The sequence below is a fragment of the Melospiza melodia genome, unplaced genomic scaffold (assembly GCF_035770615.1).
Source record: "Melospiza melodia melodia isolate bMelMel2 unplaced genomic scaffold, bMelMel2.pri scaffold_35, whole genome shotgun sequence".
Taxonomy (NCBI): Eukaryota; Metazoa; Chordata; class Aves; order Passeriformes; family Passerellidae; genus Melospiza; species Melospiza melodia.
In genome coordinates this window covers 4,997,279-5,005,953 of record NW_026948670.1, presented here as the reverse complement: position 1 = coordinate 5,005,953, position 8,675 = coordinate 4,997,279, and positions in this window count along the sequence as shown.

The window sequence follows — 8,675 nt, the reverse complement described above, 5'->3', positions numbered from 1 at the left end:
GAGGCTCTTTTCCCACTGGACATTCTTACTGAGCGACAACAACCAACCTTTTCCCTGATATTTTCTGGGATTTCTGAGAAGCTCACCTCTCAAACTTCAGAGGCAAACTTTGAGCACAGTGGGAATCTCCTGCTGGGCAGGAGGGTCTCTGTGTGCCAGCTGCAACTGGGAGCTCAGCAACCTCCTGTCTCAACAGGCGTCCGTCTGCAGCTTCACAGGAGCGGCCAAACGCCTCAGTCTGGGACACCTGTACCAGACATTCCCCACCGCCATGCCCATGCCCGATGCCCCTGTCACAGTTGCTTTACCAACTTGTTGCTGTGCAGGTGCTGCCACCACCCAAACAAGGTCCTCTCCTCCTGAAGGCACTGGCCCTGATCTCTGGCCCCTACTGAAGGTGGGCAGAGCTCGGCCTAGCATTTCTGTTGCAATAAAGAGAGGGAGCTGTCACCCCAGTATCTGGGTGGCAGCAGCAGCAAAGCCCACCTGGCAGCCACACTGGCTCAGCTCCGTGCCCAGGAGCAGCCATGGATGCCCACGGTGTGGGCAGGCAGGAGCCCGGCAGGGGCTGCTGTGACCAGCGGCGGGGTCCTGAGGGCTGGGGGAGCCCATGCTGAGCGTCCCTGGGCTGAGGGCACATTTCCTTCCCTGGCGTCATCTGGGCCTGGACCTCCTCCAGTGGCAAGCCCAGGAAAAGAGGGAAGCCATCAAGAGCATCTCCATGGACACAGTCTGACCCACAATGTCAGCAGGTGATAATTAAGGTTTTGCTGAGCAATGGACCTGGGATACACACAAACAATCAAGGCAGTCCTTTTGTACAGATGCGGGCACACTCTGGGGCTACAGCTGAGGCCATGAGGTCACAGCAGGCTCAGGGGTCACAGCAGGCTGAGGTCACAGCAGGCTCTGAGGTCACAGAGGTGCCAGACCCGGTGGTTGCACAGCAGCACAAGGAGCGAGCACTCAGTCCTTGAGCACAACTGTTGCAGCAGCAGCGGCGGTGGCAGCAGTGGTGCTGACATTGGGACAGCACTGTCAGGACAGCGGTGGCAGCAAGAGCTGCGGGACTGGCAGAGGGCAAGGCACCATGGCCCTTGCTCTGCGCCTCTTCCTCCTGCTCCTCCTGGCCGTGGCCCTGCCTGCCAGGGCTGCCCAGGCTGCTCTGCTGCCAGCGTGGCGAGCACGTGAGCCGGCAGCCTGGCTCCCCTTTCCCGGGACAGCGCTCCCTGCTCCCTGGGAAGCGCTGGGGATGGTTTTCCCCAGGCCTTAAGGGAGGGTTTACTCTGGGGGAGGGAGAGAGCCCCCATGGCCCTGGGAATCCCCAGTTTCCTCGCCAGGGATGTGTCACAGGCCTGCAAAGAGGGTGCAGAGTGACCAGGAGCCAGGCCAGAACTCCCCAGGCCCTGTGCAGTTTGGCCTTGCCCATTCAAACCTGGCTCCCGTAGCCTTAACCAACCCCCTTGCAGTGCCCTCTTCCCAAAGGCAGAAGAGGATCCCAGCACACAAAGGAAATGGTTCAGGTCTTTGCTCCATTCTAGATTTGGATCACACCTTGGAAGATTTGGAAGTCCAGGTGAATGACACTTTGAATGTCTTGGCGAATGCCAGAGGCAAGTTCTGAATTTCCCTTTTTACTGGCAAAATAATCAGTGTCCATGTGGCAAGAGCTCACCCATCGGCCATTTTTGTTAGCGTTAAGTCAGGGCTGAAGAATTCTGTAAACCTTGCCCCGCTCCATTCAGGAGCACTGAGGGATCCCACAGGATCGCTGTCAGGGGGAGGAAGGAGCATTTAGCTGTCCATCCTCCTCCCGTGTGCAATGCCACTGTGTCCTTTTGTGTGCTCTGTGCAGCCACAGAGAAGAGTATAATGGGCAGGGGCCAGGCCCAGGGCTGTACCCCAGGGCTGAGCCTTGCCTGCAGCCTGAGGATCTCCTACAGTGCCACGGGTGATGTTCTGTCCTGCCTTTCTTTGCAGCTGAACCTGTTGGTGAAGGTGATCTGGCTTCCCAAACTGCATCCACGCCTGAGCCTCCGGGAGATGGTGAGGGTAGGTCAAGGCCTTTCCCCTGGGAGAGCTGCCAGCTCAGAGCCCAAAGCTCGGCCAGGGGGGCATCGCTGCAGGTGCCAGGACAGAGCCATGCACGTGTGTGCCCTCGCCCTGTGCGATCCCCTCACCGCTCCTGCAGCTCAGTGGTGCCCGTGCAGCTGAGCAGAGATGGCAGAAGCTTCTGTGCCTGATGTGTTACAGATGTGTCTGCAGGGAGGACTTTTCCTGTCCCTGGGATGATTCCTACACAGAAGCCAGGCTCCCGTCGCAGGGGTGAGTAGTGTGTCCCTGCTGACCCCACAGGCTGAGCCCTGCTTTTGTAGCATCCATTCATGGGAAATGGAACCGTGTTGCTCTAAGGTCCTCCAAGGGGAAAGAACAAACCTACAGGACAGAAGAAACCCCATGAGCCATCTGAACAAATGAGGGAAATGCTGAAGGAAATGCAGCAGGCAGGACAAGGTGGGTGCATTCCCTCAGCCTTCACCTGGGGCTGAGTAGCCGAGGGTTCTGGCTGGACATCTGGACACGCCAAGCCTGGCACAGCAGGAAGGGATCCATGGCAGCCTCACTGCCCCGCTGCTGCTTCCATGCCCTGCAGGGCAGTTTCCCAGCCTGGCCTGGCTGCAGCTTCTCCCCAGCCTCTGCAGGAGGGCATTGGGCATCAGCTGACAGGCAGACCAAACCGCAACACAGGCATGAGATGCCCTGCAATTTCCCATCTCCAGGCAAATCAGAAGGGGCACCTATATGGAGAAGGGAGAGCCCTGCACTCCCCCAAAAGTTGAAAGGGATTTCCTGAATCTTAACCATGTCTTTGAGAGGCATACCCTGCTCCAACGTGTCCTGAGAGGGCTTGGCCATGTGCCCGTGTGCTGGAAGATTTGTCCCAGGGGAAAGACGGTTGGAGGGATAGAAGTAGGTAGAAAGGGAGGGAGAAAGGGCAGGAGGGGGACAGTGGGATAGCTGTGGCACTGCCTGCTGAGTTTTCCCCAGGAATTTAGCAAGACTTGCAGCTGTGCAAGTGAGAGCTCCCAGGGCCCAGGGTTGCTTCAGCCGTCCCACCATGGATGTTGCACAGGGCATGGAAAGAGGGTGCAGAGTGACCAGGAGCCTGCCCAGAACTCTCGAGGCCCTTGTGCAGTTTGACCTTGCCCATTCACACCTGGCCCCCACGGCCGTACCCAACCCCCTTGCAGTGCCCAATTCCCAAAGGCAGAAGGGGATCCCAGCACACAAAGTAAATGGTTCAGGTCTTTGCTCCATTCTAGATTTGGATCACACCTTGGAAGATTTGGAAGTCCAGGTGAATGACACTTTGAATGTCTTGGCGAATGCCAGAGGCAAGTTCTGAATTTCCCTTTTTACTGGCAAAATAATCAGTGTCCATGTGGCAAGAGCTCACCCATCGGCCATTTTTGTTAACGTTAAGTCAGGGCTGAAGAATTCTGTAAACCTTGCATGCTTCTTTCTGGAGCACTGAGGGATCCCACAGGATCGCTGTCAGTGGGAGGAAGGAGCATTTAGCTGTCCATCCTCCTCCCGTGTGCAATGCCACTGTGTCCTTTTGTGTGCTCTGTGCAGCCACAGAGAAGAGTATAATGGGCAGGGGCCAGGCCCAGGGCTGTACCCCAGGGCTGAGCCTTGCCTGCAGCCTGAGGATCTCCTACAGTGCCACAGGTGATATTCTGTCCTGCCTTTCTTTGCAGCTGAACCTGTTGGTGAAGGTGATGTGGCTTCCCAAACCACATCCACGCCTGAGCCTCCGGGAGATGGTGAGGGTAGGTCAAGGCCTTTCCCCTGGGAGAGCTGCCAGCTCAGAGCCCAAAGCTCGGCCAGGGGGGCATCGCTGCAGGTGCCAGGACAGAGCCATGCACGTGTGTGCCCTCGCCCTGCACGATCCCCTCACCGCTCCTGCAGCTCAGTGGTGCCCGTGCAGCTGAGCAGAGATGGCAGAAGCTTCTGTGCCTGATGTGTTACAGATGTGTCTGCAGGGAGGACTTTTCCTGTCCCTGTGATGATTCCTACGCAGAAGCCAGGCTCCCGTCGCAGGGGTAAGTAGTGTGTCCCTGCTGACCCCACAGGCTGAGCCCTGCTTTTGTAGCATCCATTCATGGGGAATGGAACCGTGTTGCTCTAAGGTCCTCCAAGGGGAAAGAACAAACCTACAGGACAGAAGAAACCCCATGAGCCACCTGAACAAATGAGGGAAATGCTGAAGGAAATGCAGCAGGCAGGACAAGGTGGGTGCATTCCCTCAGCATTCACCTGGGGCTCAGCAGCTGAGGGTTCTGGCTGGACATCTGGACACGCTGAGCCCAGCACAGCAGGAAGGGATCAATGGCAGGCTCACTGCCCCGCTGCTGCTTCCATGCCCTGCAGGGCAGTTTCCCAGCCTGGCCTGGCTGCAGCTTCTCCCCAGCCTCTGCAGGAAGGCATTGGGCATCAGCTGACAGGCAGACCAAACTGCACCACAGGCATGAGATGCCCTGAAATTTCCCATCTCCAGGCAAATCAGAAGGGGCACCTATATGGAGAAGGGAGAGCCATGGCCTACCCAAAAAGTTGAAAGGGATTTTTTGAATCTTAACCATGTCTTTGAGAGGCATTGCCTCCTGAAGATGCCACCTCTCCAATGGGGAAGAGCCCAATCTGATCCAGCTCTCTCTTTTCTTTTCTCCAGAAGCAGATGGAGAGGCTGTGCAGAAGGAAGCTTTTCCTGGAGGAAGCAGTGGCTCATGGACAGCCTCTTCTACAGGAAGGGAGGCGATGCCAGGCACAGCCACATGAGGTAATTGCTGTGCCTCTGGGCCTGAGCCCTGCTGAGGCTTGAGCTGCCCTCTCTGCTGCTTGGCACTGCGGGCACAGCCCAGACAAGATCAGCACAGTCCAGAGGAATTGTCCCGAGCAGGCTCAGGGCACTCGGGTACTGAGCTGTCCTGCTGGGCTCCCTCGGTGGGAGACACATCCCGAAACCTGGGAGTGGCTGCACGGGGTGCCCATGGTGGGGAAAGGGCAGAGGGGGAGAGCAAGGCTCCAGTGTGTCCTGAGAGGGCCTGGCTATGTGCCCGTGTGCTGGGGGATTTGTCCCAGGGGAAAGACGGTTGGAGAGACAGAAGTAGGTAGAAAGGGAGGGAGAAAGGGCAGGAGGGATGGAATGGGACAGGGGGATAGCCGTGGCACTGCCTGCTGAGTTTTCCCCAGGAATTTAGCAAGAGTTGCAGCTGTGGAAGTGACAGCTCCCAGGGCTCTGGGTTGCTTAAGCCGCCCCACCATGGATGTTGCACAGGTCATGGAAAGAGGTTGCAGAGTGACCAGGAGCCTGCCCAGAGCTCCCGAGGCCCCTGTGCAGTTTGACCTTACCCATTTACATCTGAGTCCCACGGCCGTACCCAACCCCCTTGCAGTGCCCAATTCCCAAAGGCAGAAGGGGATCCCAACACACCCTGAAAAATGTTCTCACCTGTGCTCTGTTCTAGATGAGGTTGCTCGAAAGGCTTCCCCATTAGATTGGTTGAGAAAAGTGTTGAAGCCTTTGGAGCCTCCTTCAGATATGTTCTCACTGTCCTACACAGTAATAACTGTTGACAACTTCACAGCAACCAGGTTATACAAGCTACTGTGACTGTTGTGTTACAGATGTGTCTGCAGGGAGGACTTTTCCTGCCCCTTTGCTGATTTCTACAGAGAAGCCTGGCTCCCATCGCTGGGGTGAGTAGTGTTGTCCCTGCTGACCCCACAGGCTGTGCCCTGCTTCTGTGGCATCCATTCCTAGGAAATGGAACTACTTTCTGTTAAGGTCCTCTGAGAGGGAAGAACAAAGCCCCAGGACACATGAAACTCCATGAGTCGAATAACATCTTGAAACGAATGGTGACAGAACTGCTCAAAGGGAATGGTGAGAGCATTTCCCTCAGCCTTGTCCTGGGGCTCAGCAGCCGAGGGCTCTGGCTGCACGTCTGGACACGCCGAGCCCAGAACAGCGGGAAGGGATCCATGGCAGCAGGAACCCTGCTGCTGTTTCCATGCCCTGCAGGGCTGTTTACGAGCCTGGCCTGGCTCCAGCGTCTCCCCAGCCTCTGCAGGAAGGCATTGGGCATCAGCTGCCACGCAGCCCAAACTCACCAAGGATCCCCTGCATTTTCCCGGTCCCCAGTCACATCCTGAGGTGTGGCTGCGTCGAGGAGGGAGGGCCATAGCCAGCCCCAAAAGCCTGGGGGGATCAGGATTTTCCTGATCCTTACCCATGTCTTGGACAAGTATTGCCTCCTGAAGAGGCCACCTCCTGGATGTGCGATGATTCCATCTTATCCAGCTGTGCCTCTTCCTTTCTCAAGGGATGGACAGAGAGGCTCTATGGAAGGTGGCATTTCCTGCAGGAAGGGAGGCGATGCCAGGCACAGCCACACGAGGTAATTGCTGTGCCTCTGGGCCTGAGCCCTGCTGAGGCTTGAGCTGCCCTCTCCGCTGCTTGGCACTGCGGGCACAGCCCAGACAAGACGGGCACAGCCCAGAGGAATTATCCCGAGCAGGCTCAGGGCACTCGGGTACTGAGCTGTCCTGCTGGGCTCCCTCGGTGGGAGACACGTCCCGAAACCTGGGAGTGGCTGCACGGGGTGACCATGGTGGGGAAAGGGCAGAGGGGGAGAGCAAGGCTCCAGTGTGTCCTGAGAGGGCCTGGCTATGTGCCCGTGGGCTGTGGGAGCTGTTCCATGGGCAGGTGGGCAAGCAGGAGGGAGGGATGGAGGTTGGGAGCAACAGCTGTGGAACTGCAGATTTCCCCAAGCATTTAGTCAGGGTTTCCAGTGTGGGAGGGAGAGAGCCCCAGGGCCCTGGGCTGCTCCAGCTGCCCCTCCAGGCATGTTGCACAGGACCTGCAAAGAGCGTGCAGAGTGATCAGGAGCCACAGCACAGGCTCCCACAGCCTTACCCCACCCCTTTGCAGTGCCCAATTCCCCAAGGCAGAAGGGGATCCCAGCACACCATGGAAATGGTTCTGTAACATCTGTGCTCCCTTCTCGACTGGGATCATGACTGGGATTAGTTGGAACTGCTGGTGAATGGTGCTTTGAAGACCTTGCCAGATGTTGAAGGCAAGTTCTCAATGTACCTTTCCTGACAGAATAATCCGTGTCAGTGTGGCAAGAGCTTACTCATGAGCCAGTTCCCTTAAGTTCCTCTGAAGGTTGATCAGTTCTGGAAACCTTGCCCTGCTCCCTTCTGGAGCCCTGAGTGATCCCACAGGATCGCTGTCAGTGGGAGGAAGGGGCATTTGGCTGTCCATCCTCCTCCCGTGTGCAATGCCACTGTGTCCTTCTGTGTGCTCTGTGCCGCCACAGAGAAGAGCAGAGAGGGAAGGGGCTGGGCCCAGGGCTGTGCCCCGGGGCTGAGCCTTTCTCAGCTCCTTTGCCACCCCCAGGGAGCCCGAGCTGCTTCTGCTGCCACTGCCCAGCCCTGGCCCTGCCTGGGTCTGGGTTTGGAGCTGCTGGCAGCTCCAGGGAGTCCTTTCTGCCCCGACTGCCCCGCAAGGGGCTCCTTCCATCCCAGTGTGGGGCCGCTGCAGGCACGAGGTCCCACTGGCCCTGCTCCTGAGTGGAAGGCAGAGACATGGTGCCCTTGGATGGCACCAATCACCCAGGTGCCCTCACTGCCACTTGGGCCTGAAGGAGAATCTTCAGCAGTACCATTGGAGCTGTTCTGTCCTGCCTTTCTTTGCAGCTGAGCCTGTTGGTAAAGGTGATCTGGCTTCCCAGCCCACGTTCAGGATTGAGCCTCGGGGAGATGCTGAGGGTAGGTCAAGGCCTTCCCCCTGAGAGAGCTGCCAGCTCAGATCCCAAAGCTCAGCCAGGGGGGCATCGCTGCAGGTGCCAGGACAGAGCCATGGCTGTGTGTGCCCTCGCCCTGCACGATCCACGCACAACTTCTGCTCAGCACTGGCAGCTGTTTGGAGGAAGGTGGGCCCTGGCCCAGCGGAAAAAGCCTAGATGATTTGTTGATTTTACCAGACTGTGCATAAGCATGACGTCCTGAACATGCCATCAAAGCAATGGAGAACAGTTCCATCTTTTAAGGTGTACTTTTTGTTTCTCAAGTGATAGGCCAAAAGGCAGGACAGAAGGAGTTGTTTCCCCAAAGAAGCAGAGGCCAATTGGCAGCCCCTGCTGCAGGATGGAAGGCCAAGCCAAACACAGGCATGGGCACGGGCACAGGCTCAGAAGGTAATTTCTCTGCCAGGCTCAGCAGGGCTCAGCCCTTGGCAGGGCTGGGTGGCTGCAGCTCTTCCCCCAGGGCCTGCCCTTGCATGGCCCAGCAGCAGCCAAAGCTGGAGGTGCCTTTGGAGCTTGTTCACAGCCCCGGGAAAAGGGGACTCATGCCCACAAAGCTGCGCTGCCCCCGGGCTCTCCTCCCGGCCTGCTGGGCTTTGTTGGGTGGCACAGCCTGTGCCAAGGGGCGGCAAGGTGCCTGCAGGCCCCAGCTCTGGGGGAAACGGAGAATGTCCTGCCTGCATCCACCGTGCTGCCAGCTCAGCAGTGCAGCACAGCACGGGCTGACGCTCCCCATTGCTCCCACAGGTGCAGCTGGAACCACAGCACATGTTCCTGATGCCCAGAAGAGCCTTGGAA